This window comes from Emys orbicularis, chromosome 2, assembly GCF_028017835.1.
Source record: "Emys orbicularis isolate rEmyOrb1 chromosome 2, rEmyOrb1.hap1, whole genome shotgun sequence".
NCBI classification, from domain to species: domain Eukaryota; kingdom Metazoa; phylum Chordata; order Testudines; family Emydidae; genus Emys; species Emys orbicularis.
Window position 1 is genome coordinate 170681098 of NC_088684.1, and position 19346 is coordinate 170700443.

General features: G+C 43.5%; 1 pseudogene; it reads right to left on the bottom strand.

Annotated features, from left to right (window-relative positions):
- Positions 1 to 574: 574 nt before the first annotated feature.
- LOC135873749 (uncharacterized protein K02A2.6-like) lies at positions 575 to 3183 on the bottom strand (annotated as a pseudogene).
- Positions 3184 to 19346: the final 16163 nt, after the last annotated feature.

The window sequence follows — 19346 nt, forward strand, 5'->3', positions numbered from 1 at the left end:
GACTGCCTCCATTCCTGGCTAAACCCCAGGGATTATTTTGCCCCGTAACCGTAGGTTCGCCCTAGCTAAAGATTCAGCCATTGAGGAGGCCTTCTGTCTCTAGGTGGATTACGGCGGACTTCTGGTGTTATTGTGCCCGAAAGTGTCTTGGGCACGGGCCTGACAATGGGCTCAGGGTTCGTAGGGTGAATGGGTGAGGATGTGGTATCAGCTCGTGCCGAGCAGAGGGGAATCTCTGCCACCGGCAGTAATGGAGGAGAAAAGTCAGAACAGGTGACTCTTGATTTGGTGTCTCGCCAGAAGTGGTGAAGTCAGACAACTCAACTGAACATGTGTCCTGAGGACTGGTATGACCTGGTAGCAGCTGATCTACATGTCGCTGCCAGGTGAGATCCTCTGCAGCCCCGACTGTATAGGAAACAGGCCCTGTTTGAGCAATGACAGTGGCAGGGACCCATTTAGCTCCAGAAGTATAATTCCGAGCCAAAACCGGCTGTCCCAGGCTAAAGGTTCGGTCTTTTGCTCTGGGTGCACACCTGATGACTTGATTTTGCTGCTGACGTTGCACAATTTGTCAGGGTTCAGAAGGTTTCAGCAGATCAAAGCAAGTGCGCAGCTGTCGTTCCGTCATTAGAAAGGCCGGGGATGCATTGGTTGTAGTATGTGGTGTGTTTCTGTAGGATAGTAAGAAGGTGTCCAGATGCTTTTGAATGGATAATTGTCCCCTTGCCAATTTCAAAGCTTGTTTCATTGTCTGCACAAATCTTTCAGCTAATCTATTGGTGGATGGATTATATGGTGCTGAAGTGATGTAGTGTATCCCATTTGCCTTCATAAAATTTTGAAACTCCTGAGAGACGAACTGCGGTCCGTTGTCGCTCACAAGTTGTTCTGGCAGACCGAAACGACTAAAGAGTCCTTGTAGTTTTTCGATAGTACTCTCTGTAGTAGTGGACTGCATTATAGAGACTTCTGGCCATTTAGAATGGGCATCTACCACCACCAAGAACATGCTTCCTTCAAGAGGGCCAGCGAAGTCAACATGAATATGTTGCCACCGGTTTTCTGGCCAGTCCCATGGGTGTAGAGGTGCCCACTGTGCTGCATTCCTCACACCCTGACATAACATACAAGCTCTTGCCTTCTCTTCAATAGCACTGTCCAATCCAGGCCACCAAAAATAGCTTCGTGCAATTTCCTTCATGCGCACTATTCCACAGTGACCGGAATGTAGCTGTTCTAACATCTGTGATCTCAGTGGTGGTGGGATAATGACACGTTTCCCCTACAACAAACAACCAGATTGGATCGATAACTCCGTCCTCCTGGACAGGTAGCTAACAAGGTCGGGTGAGACCAGAGAGGTTCATTGAGATGTTCCATGCATCACCAGGTCCATAACTTGGGACAATACTGGGTCAGCTCGAGTTGCCTTCTTTACCTGAGTAGTGGTGATGGGTGTATTCTCTACCTGTTCAAAGTAAAATATTTCCTTCTGGGCAATATCTTGACGTTTGACTGGCAAAGACAGCCTTGAGAGACCATCCGCATTGCCGTGCAGAGTGGATTTCCGATATTTGATTTCATATGTGTGCATGGAAAGCAACAATGCCCAATGTTGCATACGACTAGCAGCTAATGGGGGAGTGCCTGTGTGGGGTCCAAAAATTGAAGTCAGGGGTCGATGGTCTGTGAGAAGAGTAAACTTCCGTCCGAACAGGTACTGATGAAACTTTCAAATTCCGAAAACGATTCCCAGTGTCTCACGTTTGATTTGGGAATAGTTAGTTTCTGCTTTGCTTAGAGTGCGTGAAACAAAAGCAATAGGTCTCTCTTCTCCCAATGGCATAATGTGTGATACGACTGCTCCCACTCCATAAGGGGATGCATCGCAAGCCAACTGTAGGGGTAAGGATGGATCAAAGTGCGTCAGAACTTCAGAATTTAGCAATGTATCCTTAGCTTTGTTAAGTGCAACATCACAGGCTTCAGTCCACTTCCAGGCCTTGTTCTGCCCAAGGAGTTAGTGAAGTGGCTTTAGCAGTGTGGCTAATTGTGAGATGAACTTTCCATAATAGTTCAATAGTCCTAGAAACGAGCGAAACTGGCTAACATTTTGAGGTCGGGGAGCCTCCACAATAGCCTTAACTTTTGCAGAGGCCTTACGAAGACCTGTAGCATCAATGATGTGTCCCAAATATTCAACAGAGGTCTGGAAGAAATCACACTTGTCTTTGCGACTCGTAGGCCATACTCTTCCAGTCTTTGTAGGGTAGCCTCTAAATTCTTTAGGTGATCCTCCTCATTCCTTCCAGTGACCAGGATGTCGTCCAGATAGCACTGGACTCCTGGCAAGCCACACAAGATCTGGTGCATAGCCCTCTGGAATAGGGCGGGAGCAGACATTATTCCAAAGGGTAGGCGACAGCATCGATAAAGCCCCTTATGCGTCACAATAGTCAACAGCTCTTGGGACTTTTCATCAACGTGCATCTGTAAATACGCTTGACTCAGATCAATCTTACTGAACTTTTGTCCCCCAGCCAGGCCCACGGAGAGGTCATTGATGAGGGGAAGCAGGTATTGCTCTGCACACAACACTGGGTTGACGGTTACTTTAAAATCACCGCAAATCCAGAGGGAGCCATCTTTCTTCACTATTGGAACAATAGGAGTTGCCCAAGGGCTATGGGTAACTGGTATTAGGACTCCATTTGTGACCAGGCGCTCCAGGTCCGCTTCAACCTTCAGCCTGATGGCATACGGCACAGTTCTGGCTTTCAGATATTTTGGCTGACTGTTAGGTTTAATGTTCAATGTTACAGTGATTCCCTTCATACTTCCCGGATCCTCTCCAAAAACAGCAGCATGTTTCCTTAGTATAGCGGGCAGACTGGATTCTTCTTTAGTCATTCGGTGCAATTCTGCCCAGTTCGGCTGGATCTTCCTAAGCCAAGACCTACCCATGAAGGCTGGGTAATTACCTCTCGCCACAAACAGTGGCAATTTAGCAGCCTGTCCATTGAACTCCACCTTAACATCAGTAGTGCCCAACATGGGCACAGCTTCTCCCGTATATGTCTTCAGAACTGTTTTTTCCCCTTTAAGTGGAAGATGCTGTAGCTTTTCTTTATACACAGTCTCAGAGACCAGTGAGACAGCTGCACCGGTGTCCAGTTCCATGCATATAGGTTTGCCGTCCAACAACGGGGTTACCCAGCATTCATGTGAGCCCACTGCCAAAGACCAAACATGGAGTGGCTCTTCTTCTTGTGATGAGGTGTCTCCTTGGTCATCCTGGGCCTGCTCTAGGGCATGCAGATTTCCCTTTTTGGTCGGCCAGACCACAGGCCTCTTTTTCTTTTGTTTACAGGCATGCTCAATGTGTCCCTTTTTGCCACAGTGTCGACACACCAGGTTCTTACACCAGCATTCTGATGCATGGTGACCCGGCTTACCACAGAGGTAACATTCCTGACTCCCCACAGTTTTGTGGGTAGGTTCTTGTGACACTTTATGTACCCGAGGGGATGCACTGATGTATTGCGCCTCCTTTGTAGCCAGTTCCATGGAGACTGCAATGTCAACAGCCTTCTGTAAGGTAAGCTGAGCCTCTGTCAGTAGACACTTCCATATAGCATCACTGTGCAGGCCACACACTAACCTGTCACGTAGGGCATCATTTAGTATCTCCTTAAATTCACAGTGTTCTGCAAGCTTTCTCAAAGTTGCTACAAATTGTACAACTGTTTCGTCTTCTTTCTGGTCTCTTTTGTGGAACCTATGTCTTTCAGCAATTACCAGTGGTTTTGGAGAAAAATGGGACCCCAGGATTTCCACAATGTCACTGTAAGATTTAGTCTCTGGCTTAACAGGGTGTAGTAAGCTGCGTAGCAGGGAGTAGGTCTTAGCCCCTACAACACTTAAGAATATTGGCACTTTCTTCTCTTCTGTAATGTCATTTGCAATAACAAAAAGCTCAAAACGCTCAGTATATACATGCCATTGCACTATAGTCTCCTCAAAAGGTTCCAGTGGCCCTGTAAGTGTAGCCATGATTTTAGTTTCAGTTTGCACAGTCAGTGCAAACAAGCCAGTTCTCACCCGCTTCCAGCAGCAAAAAGGTATTTTTTTTGTACCTTAACTTCTACTTCCTTTTGTTGCTGGGGCAGCACACACATCCCATCCTTGTCGCCACGTTGTTATATCCTTGGGGGCAACAGTTTTAGGAAGAAATCACTGGAGAAACAGAGAGCTGTAAACCTTGAAAGCAGCCATTTATTGCCCCACACTGAACTAACCAAAAACCAGCCAAAACTGACTGGGCTATCCCCTAATAATCTAACTCAGTTGCCATAGCAACACAAGATTCTATTACCATGACAACCAAATACACAACAATTTCCATTATCCATATGAATGTCTAGTATAAATATCTAGTACTTTTTTGAATTGTACTAAGCTCCTGGCCTCAGTGCCAGCTTGTTGCAATGAGTTTAACAGGCTATGGATGTTTTGTGTAAAAGAAAATCATTTTATTTGTTCTAAAATTGTTTCCTTTCAGTTTCATTGAATGTCCTATTGTTCCTTTATCAAGAGAAACAGTAGTTTTACAAACACAAATACAGGCACAGTTTACTAGTTCATGAGAATCTGGAATGGAAACTGAGCAAAAACTGTAGTGATACGCATTATTTAGTTGCCTAAATTTAGTGAAATAAGAATGTAAACAAACGTTAGTGGTGAAAAGAAAATTTAGATATTTAAATTTGTATCCCTTTTAATAATGTGGAGTATTATTAGTAACATATGTAAAGAATTTTCTTTAAGTATATGTTTTTGTTTTGATAATGTCATTTTGAAGATGAAGTGAAGCACTTGTAGACATAGTAACAAAGAGAAACAAATCTACAGATTAGCTACTACAGTTGTAGTTAAAGTTGCAACATCATTTGTAGTGTCATGTCAGATCCGGAATCCACAGAATATATCCCAGATCCAGTCATATGTAAAATTCAGTTGCTGAGTTTGCCACATGACAGGTGCTTGAATGTATACATTGACATTCCAGGAACAGGGCCTCTTGTTTGAAAGCTACTCCTCGTCTCCAACAGCAGCACCTGAAGGATTTGCCCCAAGATCTCTCCATGGGCTAGGGACAACAGAGGCTCAGAAAGCTGGAGCAGCTAGTCTTGTTTGAAAACCACCCCAGTAACAACCTTAATAGTATTGCTCCTCTCCCCGACACCTTCCACACTAGCCAGGGTCAATAGGCTAAGGTTCAGAAAAGGGTAACAAAAATTATTAGGGGTATGGAACAGCTTCCATATGAGGAAAGATTAAAAAGACTTGGACTTTCCAGTTTGGAAAAGATACAACTAAGGCCATGTCTACAGTTCCACTTATGTCGGCAAAACTTATGTTAACATAATATATGAACGGCCATACTGGGTCAGACCAAAGGTTCATCTAGCCCAGTAACCTGTCTTCCGACAGTGGCCAATGCCAGGTGCCCCAGAGGGAATGAACAGAGCAGGTAATCATCAAGTGATCTATCCCATCATCGCCCATTCCCAGCTTCTGGCAAACAGAAGCTAGGGACACCATCCCTGCCCATCCTAGCTAATAGCCATTGATCGACCCATTGTCAATGAACCTATCTAGTTTTTTTTAACCCTGTTATAGTCTTGACCTTCACAACATCCTCTGGCAGAGTTCCACAGGTTGACTGTGCATTGTATGAAAAAATACTTCCTTTTCTTTCTTTTAAACCTGCTGACTATTAATTTTATTTGGTGATCCCTACTTCTTGTGTTATCAGAAGGAATAAATAACACTTCCTTATTTACTTTCTCCACACCAGTCATGATTTTATAGACCTAAATCATATCCCCCCTCAGTGATCTCTTTTCCAAGCTGAAAAGTCCCAGTCTTATTAATCTCTCCTCATATGGAAGCTGTTCCATACCCCTAATAATTTTTTTTGCCCTTTTCTGAACCTTTTCCATTTCCAATATATCTTTTTTGAGCTGGGACAACCATATCTGCATGCAGTATTCAAGATGTGGTCATACCACGGATTTATATAGAAGCAATAAGATATTTTCTGTCTTATTATCTGTCCCTTTCTTAATGATTCCAAACATTCTGTTCGCTTTTTTGACTGTCACAGCACATTGAGTGTATGTTTTCATAGAACTATCCATAATGACTCCAAGAGCTCTCTCTTGAGTAGTAACAGCTAATTTAGACCCCATCACTTTTTATATATAGTTGGGATTATGTTTTCCAATGTGCATTACTTTGCATTTATCAACACTGAATTTCATCTCCCATTTTGTTGCCCAGTCACCCAGTTTTGTGAGATCCTTATGTAGCTTTTCATAGTCTGCCTGGGACTTAACTATCTTGAGTTTATGTTGCTCAGGGGATGAAAAAACACCCCTATGAGCTACATAAATTTTGCTGGCATAAGCACTCATGTGCAAAGCGGTATGTCAGCGGGACAGCATCTCCAGCCAACATAGCTATTGCTCATTTACGTGGTTTTATTATGTCGACGGTACAGCTGTGCTGCTATAAACTTGCTAGTGTAGACATGGCTTAAGTGGGGATATGATTGAGGTCTATAAAATCTTGAATGGTGTGGAGAAAGTGAATAAGGAAGTGTTATTTATTCCTTCTCATAACACAAGAACTAGGGAACACGCAATGAAATTAATAGGCAGCAGGTTTAAAATAAACAAAAGGATGTGCTTCATACAATACACAGTCAACTTGTTGAACTCTTTGCTAGGGGATGTTGTGAAGGCCAAGTCTATAACTGGGTTCAAAGAGGAACTAGATAACTTTCTGGAGGATAGGTCCATTGTTGGCTATTAGTCAGGTTGGCCAGTGATGCAACACCATGCTCCGAGTTTCTCTAGCCTTTGTTTGCCAGAAGTTGGAAGTGGACAACAGGGGATGGATCACTTGATGATTGCCTGTTCTGTTTATTTCCTCTGAAGCAACTGGCATTGGCCAGTGTCAGAAGACAAGACACTGGGCTAGATAGACAATTGGTCTGACCCAGTATGGCAATTCTTATGTTCTTATATTTATAATGAAAAGCTTGGTTCATCCTTAAATATGGACTGAGAGGCAACATCACTTAATTAATAATAAATAATATGAATGTGTCCAACTTTAATTTAGTTTGCTTAGATTTGCAAATGTATAAAGAATTTGCTCTTTTGATGAGTTTTCCTGAGCCTTTGCAGCATTGGTAAAAATAGCACAAGCGGATTAACAGTGGAATGCAGAGTAAAAGAGGAACAAGTGTGTTGAGTTCCCCATTTCCATCTATATTTTAGCTGGGATCTTTTCTAATCTTTGGCAGTTTAAAACTATTGTACAGCCAATAGCTATAATCAGTAAGACCCTCTGAAGAAATTCCAAACTGTGTGATACACATAATGAACTTAAACAGATTTAGCTTAGAATAAATTGTTAATTGACAGCATATGACTGGCTAAAATCACACAGCTGTTTTACAAACCATTCAGACAAGTGCTTTTAAATTAATATACATCTAATTCACTATTTATGTAACAAATTATCTTCCTTTGCAGTTAACAACAAGAGGAACCCCTTCCAAATGAGTCATCATTGTACTTAACCATACACTGGGGTGGGGGTGTTATTGGAGGGAGGGGGCAACTGCTCAGAGATTTATGTTTGCATCTCAAATTTAAGCTGACCACTATCTCATATGCAGAAGGAAAGGAGAAAAAAAATCAATATTTCCCCAACTGTTTAGCTATATTTATTTTCTGCTGCCTCCCTGCCCACAGCAACAGTAATGTCCCCAGAGCTCCTGAGCTTGTTTATTTCCCACCCACTACTTGTCCAATTGAAGCAGCACTAATTATCCCAGAAGGTTTTGCTTCTGTCAGTTACAGCAGAAAAAAAAACACCCAGACTCTTGTGGGGATGCATCACGGTTACTGCAGGCAACAGGTTGTGGAACTCTAGGGATACAAATATAAAACTTGGACTCCCAAGGATGTAGAGATGGGAGGAAATACCTAGGTGGAAGAGCAGGAGCAATATTAAACAGGAAAGTGTAAGTGATAGCATTTAGGAGACTCATTGTTCCAGACTCACTCTTTTGACCTAGTTATCTCCTAGTTTGATTCTCATGGATTTAGTTGTGTTTCTGAAGGAGGCTCTTGGTGTTATTGGAAGGAGGTGCTTAGCCTCAGAAGCTGTATCCATCCCCCAGTATTGCTCTTCCGAGACCCACTTCCCTTCTTTAGAGTTTACTTCCAAAATGCATAATTTTTCAACTTATTTTTTCTAGAGAAATTCTCCCTGTTTTGTGGTTTGGAGGCTAATTAATACTACAGTATCAGCTGGAACAGTTCAGAAACATAGTACATCGGTTGAGGCACCTGAATAATAAGTTTGAGATAATACATGCCACTGGACTTGTTAACGTTAAATGAGTTGCCGTAGAGGAATATAAAAAACATTTAAATACCAAAGGGCAAGTTTCTGTTTTTGTCCTATGTGGCTGCACTGGGGAATAAACACTCCACTCCTCCTCCTTTCATAGAATCATATAATCATAGAAGATTAGGGTTGGCAGAGACCTCAGGAGGTTATCTAGTCCAACCCCCTGCTCAAAGCAGAACCAACACCAACTAAATCATCCCAGCCAGGGCTTTGTCAACCCAGGCCTTAAAAACCTCTAAGGATGGAGATTCCACCACCTCCCTAGGTAACCCATTCCAGTGCTTCACCACCCTCCTAGTGAAATAGTATTTCTAATATCCAACCTAGACCTCCCCCACTGCAACTTGAGACCATTGCTTCTTGTTCTCTCATCTGCCGCCACTAAGAACAGCCAAGCTCCATCCTCTTTGGAACCCCCCTTCACGTAGTTGAAGGCTGCTATCAAATCTCCCCTTACTTTTCTCTTCTGCAGACTAAACAAGCCTAGTTCCCTCAGCCTCTCCTCATAAGTCATGTGCCCCAGCCCCCTGATCATTTTCGTTGCCCTCCGCTGGACTCTCTCCAATTTGTCCATATCCTTTCTGTAGTGGGGGCCCCAAAACTGGATGCAATACTCCAGATGTGGCCTCACCGGTGCCGAATAGAGGGTAATAATCAAAAGATAAACAAAAGAAACAACTGACCCTAAAATATGATGTATCAGAGAAAGGGCAGCCAATAATTGCATAGGAAGCCAATAATAAATAAATAAAATATGTAAATAATAAGGAGATATACCTATCTCATAGAACTAGAAGGTCATTGAGTCCAGCCCCCTGCCTTCACTAGCAGGACCAAGTACTGATTTTGCCCTAGATCCCTGAGTGGCCCCTTCAAGGATTGAAATCACAACCCTCACTTTAGGAGGCCAATGCGCAAACCACTGAGCTATCCCTTGCCCCCAGCCAATGAGGAGAAGCTCTCTGGAGGACAGCAGTATATAGACTGTCTTCTTCTCAGGACCGGGGAGACATTGGTAAGAGAAAGAAGCCAGAGCCAGAAAGCTAACCACAAGGGAGAGAAGTGAGCCTGTGAAGAACAGGCTGTGGCAGAGGAATAGCTCTGTGTGCGGATGGCAAAAGAGCCAAAGGTAAATATGAACCTTTGGACTGAAGAGATGGACTTTATGGGTGGGACTATTTGTGGACATTAAACCAGCCCCAAGTGGAGGTTAGTAGGATTTATAAAAAGGCTGCGGGGAGTCTGTAAGGGACCCTGAAGAGGGAGAACAGAGGAAGCCTTTTGCAAAGTGAACTCTGGCCATGTGTGACTACTCAGGAAGTGGGAGCCCTGTTACCAGAAGACTGAGAGATGATAAGAGTGCCAGACAGTATGGAGACTGAGAATTCTCCTAAGGCCAACCTGCAGGGTTAGAAGATACACTAGTAAGATGCAGTTCTTAGATTTGGAAAAACATTACAGAGGGTCTGAAGTATTGTGGTGCAGGTTTGGTTGCCTTTTGATTATCTCAGGTCTATGTGTCAACTCGAGTCCATGGAAAATACATGAGTCTGACTAAACTAAGGGCCAGTAACCTTCTCTTCTGTGAATTGAAACTTAGTTAACTTTTCGTTGCCCATTTGGTTATAAATTGGGAAAGATATAGTATGATGAATGGAACTGGAGAAAGAGGCTAGTTTGGTGTGACACGTGGAACTGAGGAATGTAAGCAGGCTGCTACTGGCTACTAAGAACACCAACTTCTCAGCATGTTACACTGGCCCTTTATCATATTCAATAAAGATCTCTTGCCTACAGCTCTGACTGCTTGACTCAGCATTTATTGCTAACAAAAGAGGAACAACCCCTTGGAAGCATGGGAAGCTGTTGTAATTTAGATTTCTAAATTAGGCTGGGAAATGGATTTGCACCTTCCTGGCCCAAACAATGGTGAAACACAAGTGTCTGTGATGGTTGTTTGTGACTCGCACCCAGGACAGCGAGTCACCTTGTTAACCCCCTTGCCTTCAGTGAAAGGGAGAACTGTTTGTACTTAATCTGGGTGTCAACTCCCTGACACTACCAGCCTGTTAGCTATCTAAACAAGCTCTCCTGGGCTATGCCAGGTCTTACTTTGCTTTGCAGGCTAACAATACATGTGCCCCAGCCCCTGAACCCCTTTGAAGCGTTCCCCTGTATTGTCCAGCCCCTCATCCATTGAACCCTCTCAGTAATACCAGATCTGCTGTCCTCAAGGAAAGAGTGTACACACCAGCTTGTATGATTCAACAAAGGACCTGCTCCTTGTTCAATACCACAATACTGAGATATATTTCTAGTGAAAAGAATGATAAGTTAAAGATTTAAGAGATAGTGAGAAAGGGTAATGGAAACAAAAGGGTGACATATAAAACAACTCATAACATGATTTCTAGAGACTAAACTTAACAGGCTAACCTTCTGTCTAAAGAACTTTGTCTCACGCAAATGTCCTTTACAGAGTTTCCAGCCAGGGCAGGTTGTAATCCCATTTTCATGGATGTAATTGCACTGCCTGATTACTTCCTAAGTTCAGGATAAAGGTGTGTTTTCCTTGCCTTCTGCTTATATTCCCCAAAGTTCATTGTCTGTACCTCAGATTCAGGATAACCTGTTGTAGTTTATTCTCTTGTGTGCAGCCTCCCTGTTGATTTTACATCCTCCCATTGACTTTGTATGTAAATAGGGCTTCCATTGTGTTGTCTTACAATGCTTAGTTTACATGTGGCTTTATGGAGACAGGTGAATAAACATCTTTTGTCTGACAGAAGCCTGTTTGTCAACTGTGCCTTGACACAGAGTTTAGGAACATATTTTCAATGTACAAAATACTGTATACTTTCAGTATACAAATACCTTCCTTATATAGGAGCTGGCTTTTATTTAAGACCTCACATGACATTCTTTGGTGAACCAGAATGTACATACCAGGATCAGGATAATTTTTGTAACCCCCTGCCATTTGGCATGGAGGGTCTTATGGGTCACGGTGGCTTGAAGCCAACATTTAAAGCCTTGCGCAGATACAAAATTTGTAGCCTCATCCAGTCTAAGATCCGCAAAAATGGCCCATGGATATCCACATCCGCAGATGCAGATATCTGTGGGTATAAAGTGGATATCCGTGGATTTGCAGGGCTCTACCAATGTTCCCCCCACCTCTCCTCAGATGTATTGGGCATATCTTGGTCACTGCTGGGGATCTAAATAGCATAAAACTCAGTAAATGCTCCTTTGGGACAGCACAGCAAGTTTTCTTATTCTATGTCTATGTTCAAAATCATACCAGTGCAAAACACATGATAGATGCTTCTAATTCAGTTTAAACCAGGCTTATTTCAATTTGGTTTAAGTCAATTCCTTACTGAATTAAACTAAATCAGTATAAACAAGATTGAAATTGAATTAAAAGTTTCCACACTGAGCTTTTTACTGGTTTAACTATATCATTTTAAATTCATACCTTTAGTGAAACCAATGCTACCACTGTCCCTCTACACCTATATCCTTTCCAGCATAGGAACAAGTACTTCTCATTGATCTTATTAAGTCTAAAAGTATGGATATACCAGATATTTACACTATCCGGGGCTGATTCTCATTTACATTGAGATCCTTTTACATTTTTCTGGCTCCATTCCTTTTCATGGCAGCAGGTCCCACCATTTTATATCAGGGCAGGACACATGGGTGAGGAAATGAATGGCATGGAGCACAAGTGCATATGGATGTTCCCATGACATGGCATGGAAACAGACGGGCCATATCTTATTAAATTAGCTCATGTGGGATGTTCAAAGAAGCTGGGACCAGGGGCCAGGCATCAAGCTCATGAGGTACAGGGGAAATGGCTGGATGGGGAACACCCTGTTGGAGGACTTGCTCGAAGAAGGCTGTAGAGGCTGGGGGTAGGGCAGTCTTTACCACCTAGAGCCAGAGGGGTGCTCCCCCAAGAAAGGAAAGATGACAACCTCGGGGTGGGGGGGCGGTAGCATGGGAGGTGGAAGAGGAGTGGTCAGGAATTGGACTGGGGCCCCTACAGGCCAAACCGTTGGGGTGCACCACCATCTCACCAGGCACAGGAATGAGATTCCTAGGAACAGGGGAACCCTCTATGACACAGAGCTCAGGACCCAAGCTGCTCCAGGAACAACTGCCCTGTTTCAATACCAGCACTAGCCTTCACCTCAAGGGGCTTGACACCCACAAGATCAGTGCCATCTGCAACTGGGCAGGTGGAAAGGGATGGGGGTGCCCCAGAAATGAAATTAGGGACAGCATCCTGGATAGTAAACTGGGGAAGAAGAGGAGGAAGTGGCAGTGCTAAAGATTTGGCCCCCAGACCAAGGCGACCTGGCAAAAGATTGTCCTCCCCTGGGCTATAGGCATCAGACCCAGGGCCTCAATCTTCTGGAAGATGGCCTGGAGGCCTCACCCGACAAAAGCAGGTCCTCCCAGTCTGCAACTGAGGTGAGTTCCACCTTGGTGCCAACAGTGCTAAAAGAACTCCTGCATAAAGGACTCTATGAGGGTGGCAGTGTCACCCCCCGCCCCTTCACTTCCATAGCCTCTTCAGCCAGCTCCACCTACTGGACATTTTCAGGGGGAGCAGAAGCAGGCCCAGTGGTGGCTCCCCTTGATGCCTTACAGGAGGCCTCCATGCTGCTCCCTCCCATCCCCAGCAGGAGCAGCAGCAACAGCAACAGCAGAACAGAGGTTTGCAGCAGCAGCCTCCTCCTCCAGCTGCAGTCACAGCAGCAGCGGGAAGCCCTGCCCACAGAGTCACAGGTGTGTAGGAACAAGGCAGGAGATGGCAGGAAGAGAAAGGATGGTCCCATAGTTAAAGCAGTTGAATCCTATCTTGGAATTGGATTTTATTACTGCCTCTGCCACATAGTTACTGCGTGATGCTAGTCATGTTTGATGTGAAGCTGTGGGGAGAGGTAGATAAGCTGGAGGGTAGGGATAGGGTCCAGAGTGATCTAGACAAATTGGAGGATTGAGCCAAAAGAAATCTGATGAGGGTCAACAAGGACAAGTGCAGAGTCCTGCACTTAGGAAGGAAGAATGCCATGCACTGCTACAGGCTGGGAACTGACTGATTAAGCAGCAGTTCTGCAGAAAAGGACCTGGGGATTACAGTGGACGAGAAGCTGGATATGAGTCAGCAGTGTGCCCTCGTTGCCAAGAAGGCCAATGGCATATTGGGCTGTATTAGTAGGAGCATTGCCAGCAGATCGAGAGAAGTTATTATACCCCTCTATTTGGCACTGGTGAGGCCACACCTGGAGTACTGCATCCAGTTTTGGTCCCCCCACTACAGAAGGAATGTGGACAAATTGGAGAGAGTCCAGCGGAGCGCAATGAAAATGATTAGGGGGCTGGGGCACATGACTTGCGAGGAGAGGCTGAGGGAACTGGGCTTATTTAGTCTGCAGAAGAGAAGAGTGAGGGGGGTTTTGATAGCAGCCTTCAACTACGTGAAGGGGGGTTCCAAAGAGGATGGAGCTCGGCTGTTCTCAGTGGTGGCAGATGACAGAACAAGAAGCAATGGTCTCAAGTTGGAGTGGGGGAGGTCTAGGTTGGATATTAGGAAACACTATTTCACTATGAGGGTGGTGAAGCACTGGAATGGGTTTCCTACAGAGGTGGTGGAATCTCCATCCTTAGAGGTTTTTTAAGGCCTTGCTTGACAAAGCCTTGGCTGGGATGATTTAGTTGGTGTTGGTCCTGCTTTGAGCAGGGGATTGGACTAGATGACCACCTGAGGTCTCTTCCAACCCTAATATTTCATGATTCTATGAAGAAGTGACGAGCGCTCACAACTTCAACTGAAGTCAAGGGGAGGTGTGCTTGAATATAATGTGCTATATAATACAAAGTACTCTAGAAAAATCAAGTCTTAGATGTCTCTCATTGGCCACCCAAAATCATTAGATGTGTTTTACCTTAATCTGTCTACACTGGATTCACAAAAGTTCTTAGGCAACACCTAAGTACCCTATTGCCTGGTGCAATTCTCAGGCCTGAGCTAGGCACACAGGCTTTCCGGATGCCTAAGAAACAGATGCTTAAAAGTCAGAAAGCTAAGGGGAGAGCTGCCTAAGCCAGCCAGGAATGAAATGCAGAGGAAAGGGATCAGATCCTTTCTGTATTTAGGTAACTAACTCCCAGGGAGTTGGGTTTTAGGTGCTTGTCTAACAGGCCCGAGGGATTCCCAGTTGTGAACTCTTTCCTGGAGTTAGGTGTCTAAGCCAGGTCAGCCCTTTTCTGCAAAAAAACAGAGAGAGAGACTGTTATAGCCAACAGTCCCATAGTTAGGGAACTCACTTGGGACATGGGTGAGGCAGACTCAGATTGCTGCCCTTCCTGATTTGAAACAGGGACTTGATCCTGGGTCTCTTATATTCTAAGGGAAATAGCCTGACCACCTGACTATAGGGTATTCTAAGACAAACTATTCTCAGAGAACATTGAAGCTGTTCCACTTTCTTTAACTAATTAAATATTCATTGGGCCAGCACAAACAAGTAAGAAAGATATTGTCTGTATAGTCCAGTGGCTAGGGCAGTCACCTGAGAGGGGGGAAAGCCAGGTTCAAGTCCCTGTTCCAAAAAAGTTAATTGGCTGTACAAAGTGGAACAGCTCCAGCAGGAGAGATTGAGAGAGACCCACCCTAAGCTACCCAATAGCCTGGGATGTGGGAGACCTGTATTCAAGTCTATGCTCTACCTCAGGAAGAGTGAGGATACAAACATCCCAGACACCCCCCACATCCCTGGTGAGTGCCCTAACCATTGGGCTATTGAATTGTGCACACACCCTTCTGTATGAGGCCTGAGGCTCTAGGCACGCTCTGAGCATGTCTACAAGATCAGGCCTGCTGGCCAAATGGGCAGGGGAGCACCTAGCTTACAAATCCCATGCTGGGGCTTTGACTTGCACTCAGGCTCTGAGCAGCTCATTAGCTGCTGGGTGACATCAGGATTTAAGCAGCATTCCACATGCCCACCAACAGAAATGTAGGTGCTTACAGGGATAGGCAGCTGATGAGGTTTTGACAATGTCAGTAGCACCTAAATGGTGGACATCAGTGCTTAAAGAGGCAGTCACTTAAGTACCTTTGTGCATTTAGCCTCTTGTGCCTCCATTCCTCATATCTACAATGGAATTAAAATGCCCTCTCACCTCACAGGTACTATAATCATGAGCACCATAGAAAAACCTATGAAGAAATTAATAATCCTTTCTTCAGAGCAGGGTTGGAATAGTGTGCTGTAAATAAGACCCAGGGTCACACTTCAAACAATGTGGATAAAACAAAATATTGCTCATTAAATGGGCAACATCCATCCTGTGCAGTGAATGAGGCAGGGGTCTTGTCAAAAAACAGTATATGATCATGTAATTAAACACTGTAGCATAATCCATGAACAGAAGTGGGTGGGGACACTAATTAGGGTTGTCCAGGTAATGTTAATGCTGGCATTTCCTTACTTTGGAGTACTTGACTTTGCAACCTTAATAATGTTGTCTTATTGTAGGCGTGTGTGTGTGTGTAATTATACAGATGAAAAGACAGATTTTTTTGTTCCAAAATTGAGCTTTTCTTCCTAGATGGTGAAAGAACTTAAAAAAAAATCTTTGTAAGGATAAAGAGATCAGGATTAAATACAGAAATTATTGTCTCTTTGATATCTGATGATTATTAGTTACTGATTTTAAGAGCAGAAATGGATGATGAATGATTGATATCCACATTAGCACTATCAATTTAATGGTCAGCTGTGAGAATAATAGTTTTCTAATTTAACAAGGATGTGGGTATTACACATGTTTAGGGGAAATAAAGGCTGATCATTTTAATTATTTCCTACAGTAAAAAAATAAAACAATCTTGCTTCCTCAAGTCAGCCTTACACTGCCAGACAAATCAAACAAACCCTTAGTCTCTCTGGAAAACAGTCCAAATTGGCTTGAGATCTTTTATATCTATTTCCCCTTCCTTGGCCACAAGTATATAAGTCAAATGTTTCACAAGATACCATCACAGTTGGCACTGATTGACAGTTTCAATAGAGATGGCAAAGACTAGATGGGCAAAGAAAGGTACCTCTTTGTTACCTCTGAGGTGGGCCTTCCAGGTCAAGGTTGACGGAGTTTGGCAGAGCATCATGGCAAAGCTTGGATTTCTATATCTGCTGCCAATATTCTACCTATTCACTGAATGAAGAGAAGACTTTACTCTGTGGTTACCAATCTACCACCTATCCCCAAATAAATTAAAAAAGTTAGCTAGAAAGTATCATGCCACCTAAGTGAGAAACAAAGAACTGAATATGAAGTAGACTATGATTCAAGTTTACCATCTCTTAAATAACATCATGAGTGGCAGTCTGAGAGCGCTCCAGAATAGGAACAAGACTTTCTCATCAGCCCCCAATTGCTTATTGAAAGCATAATATTTGAACCAGTGGTTTTATGGGTCAGAAGAGAGGCTTTTCTAGCTGCACAGATTTCAATGCTTTGTGCACAGTTTATTGAGTTAGAAAAGTGGCAACAGATTTTTATGACAGTACCAATTAGCTCTTCTGTCCATTGGTTCTTGTTGAGAAAGTCCTTGTCCAACAAGAACTGTACATTCAGCAGGCAACACAATGCACATGTAGGGGTTATTGCCCTTAGAGACCATTTTGTGAATATTAACCATTTTCTTTTACCAGCTCTTTAGTTTCAGGTTATTTGCTGAACTTATATTGCTAAGCTGTGTGGGGGAAAAGTTTGCTAGGGCCTAAACTTTAGTTGGTTCAGGCCTGGACTTTGGTTCAGACCTGAACATTAGTTAAGTTTATTGGAGGAGAGAGGTTTTAGAGGCAGAATGAAGGAAAAGTACAAAAGCAGAACTATCTATAATCACAAGGCCTATGATTCATAATGGCTCATTAACAGTTTTGGGGGAAGCTTGGGAACCGCAAAAGGGCAGACTGTGAAAAACAGGAAAGCTTGGGAAGCGCAAAAGGGCAGACTGTGAAAAACAGGAAAGCTTGCTAAGTTATATTCCCTTTTTTGGAGAATGTATTCCAAACATGGCAATAATGTTGATAAGAAAGTATGCATTACCTAATTGTGGTTTTATGCCATATAAGCTATGCAAAATTCTGTAGTCGGTGGGATTGCCAGTTCACTGGTACCCCCCGTGTATGCATGAAAATAAAGAGGCCTCAGGCGATACTGATCCAAACACAACGCGTGGTCGTTTTTCCACAACAGCTGTGTGTATATTTGTGCTGTATTTTCTCTTGAAGCCAGTAACAGTAAAGTGTTACCTGAATATCCCAGGCTATAGCTGGCAATGGAAAAAAATCAGATTTTATTCTCTGATGAACACTTTCCCCATACTTGGGGTTCTCTGTCTTTTTTGGAAAAAAAATTTCTAATTGGAATTTTAAAATATCACCTACTGAACTTTGAGTGAATCCAGCCAGGCCTGGCCCAATTGACCCAAATCTCCTCTTCTTTCTTCCCCTTCTGTCAGCTTCCAGAGGCATCTCTCTCTTCTGTCTCTCTAGTCCCAACAGAGTCCTGGAGAATCCTCTTCTATCTTTCTGCTACAACCCATTACTCCCTTTTCTTCCTCACTGAGGTCCTTACTTGTGTATTGAAATTTCCACTACTGAGGTCCCTACACTCACCTCTTTATTTTCCCCTGAGCCACCCCAAGGATTAGCCCTGTTTCAGTCTCCCAGTCCCCTGAGTTTTTCTTTCCCAGGTTTCTCCTCATGCTCTCCCCGTTCAGGTTTCTCCACTTTGAATCCCTGCACACTTTGCTTTCACTATGGACATACCCTCCATTATCTCCCATATGCTCCACTCCTTAGGTTTTTCCCTCTGCTTTTCCCTGAGGTCTTGACTATGCAAGGATGTAGAGGATGTTTTAGGACTAGGACAGTTGTAACTGTTGCTAACAGTTAGCAATGCTAGACCAGGTAAGTCTCCTTTTCTTTCCATTATGTAAACAGTAAAACAGGCTGGGCCTGGTTCTCCATTCCAGCCAACCTCCATTCAGCGCAGGAAAAGAGGGGCAGAAGTAGCTTTACATCTTATTTCAGTTTCGATATTCTGGAGTTGCTCAGTGCCAATTGGGTTTATGGTGCAACTTAGAGCAGACTCAGGGTTGCGCTAAATTTTCTCTGGCTGCCTATGACCCAAAGGGGAAGTTTCAACAGTTGGAAATTGCTGCAAGACTTCATTTCTCGCCATTGCCTTTTTTCAACTGAGATTGCCTCTTAGGCCAGGGTGGAGTGGCAGAAAAGAGCCACCGTAGAATGTCAAATAACAAGTGCAGGGTAGGAAGTAGGGGAGGGAGGAGTTGAGGGTAGTGAATAGAGAAGTGACAGGAATCTTAATTACACAACTTCTACCCATGCAGCAGTTGATATCCTTCCTCCCAATGCCAGAACTGATGTATAGAATAAGAAAAAGAACAAATAATACTATGAAAGGAAGATTTGATGTGATTCCATTCTTTGTATGAATCATTTTAGGGATTTGGGAAGTGAATACAAGAGAGGAGTGATATAGATTGTCTTGTCAGAAATTATTCTCATCTCAAGGAAGCAGGGACTGTGTCTTTTATTTCTTCTGGAAAGAACCGACCATGTTTAGATGCTGTTTTAATAAACAAGACATAATTATTAATAATATCAGGCAAAGGAATCATTGATACTGGAAAGCAACTGAGGATGGTTTATTGGACCCATTTATTACAGCCTATTTGGTAAGATGGGCTCCACTTAATCACAACAGGTATCACCTTCCATTTTCAAAACTTG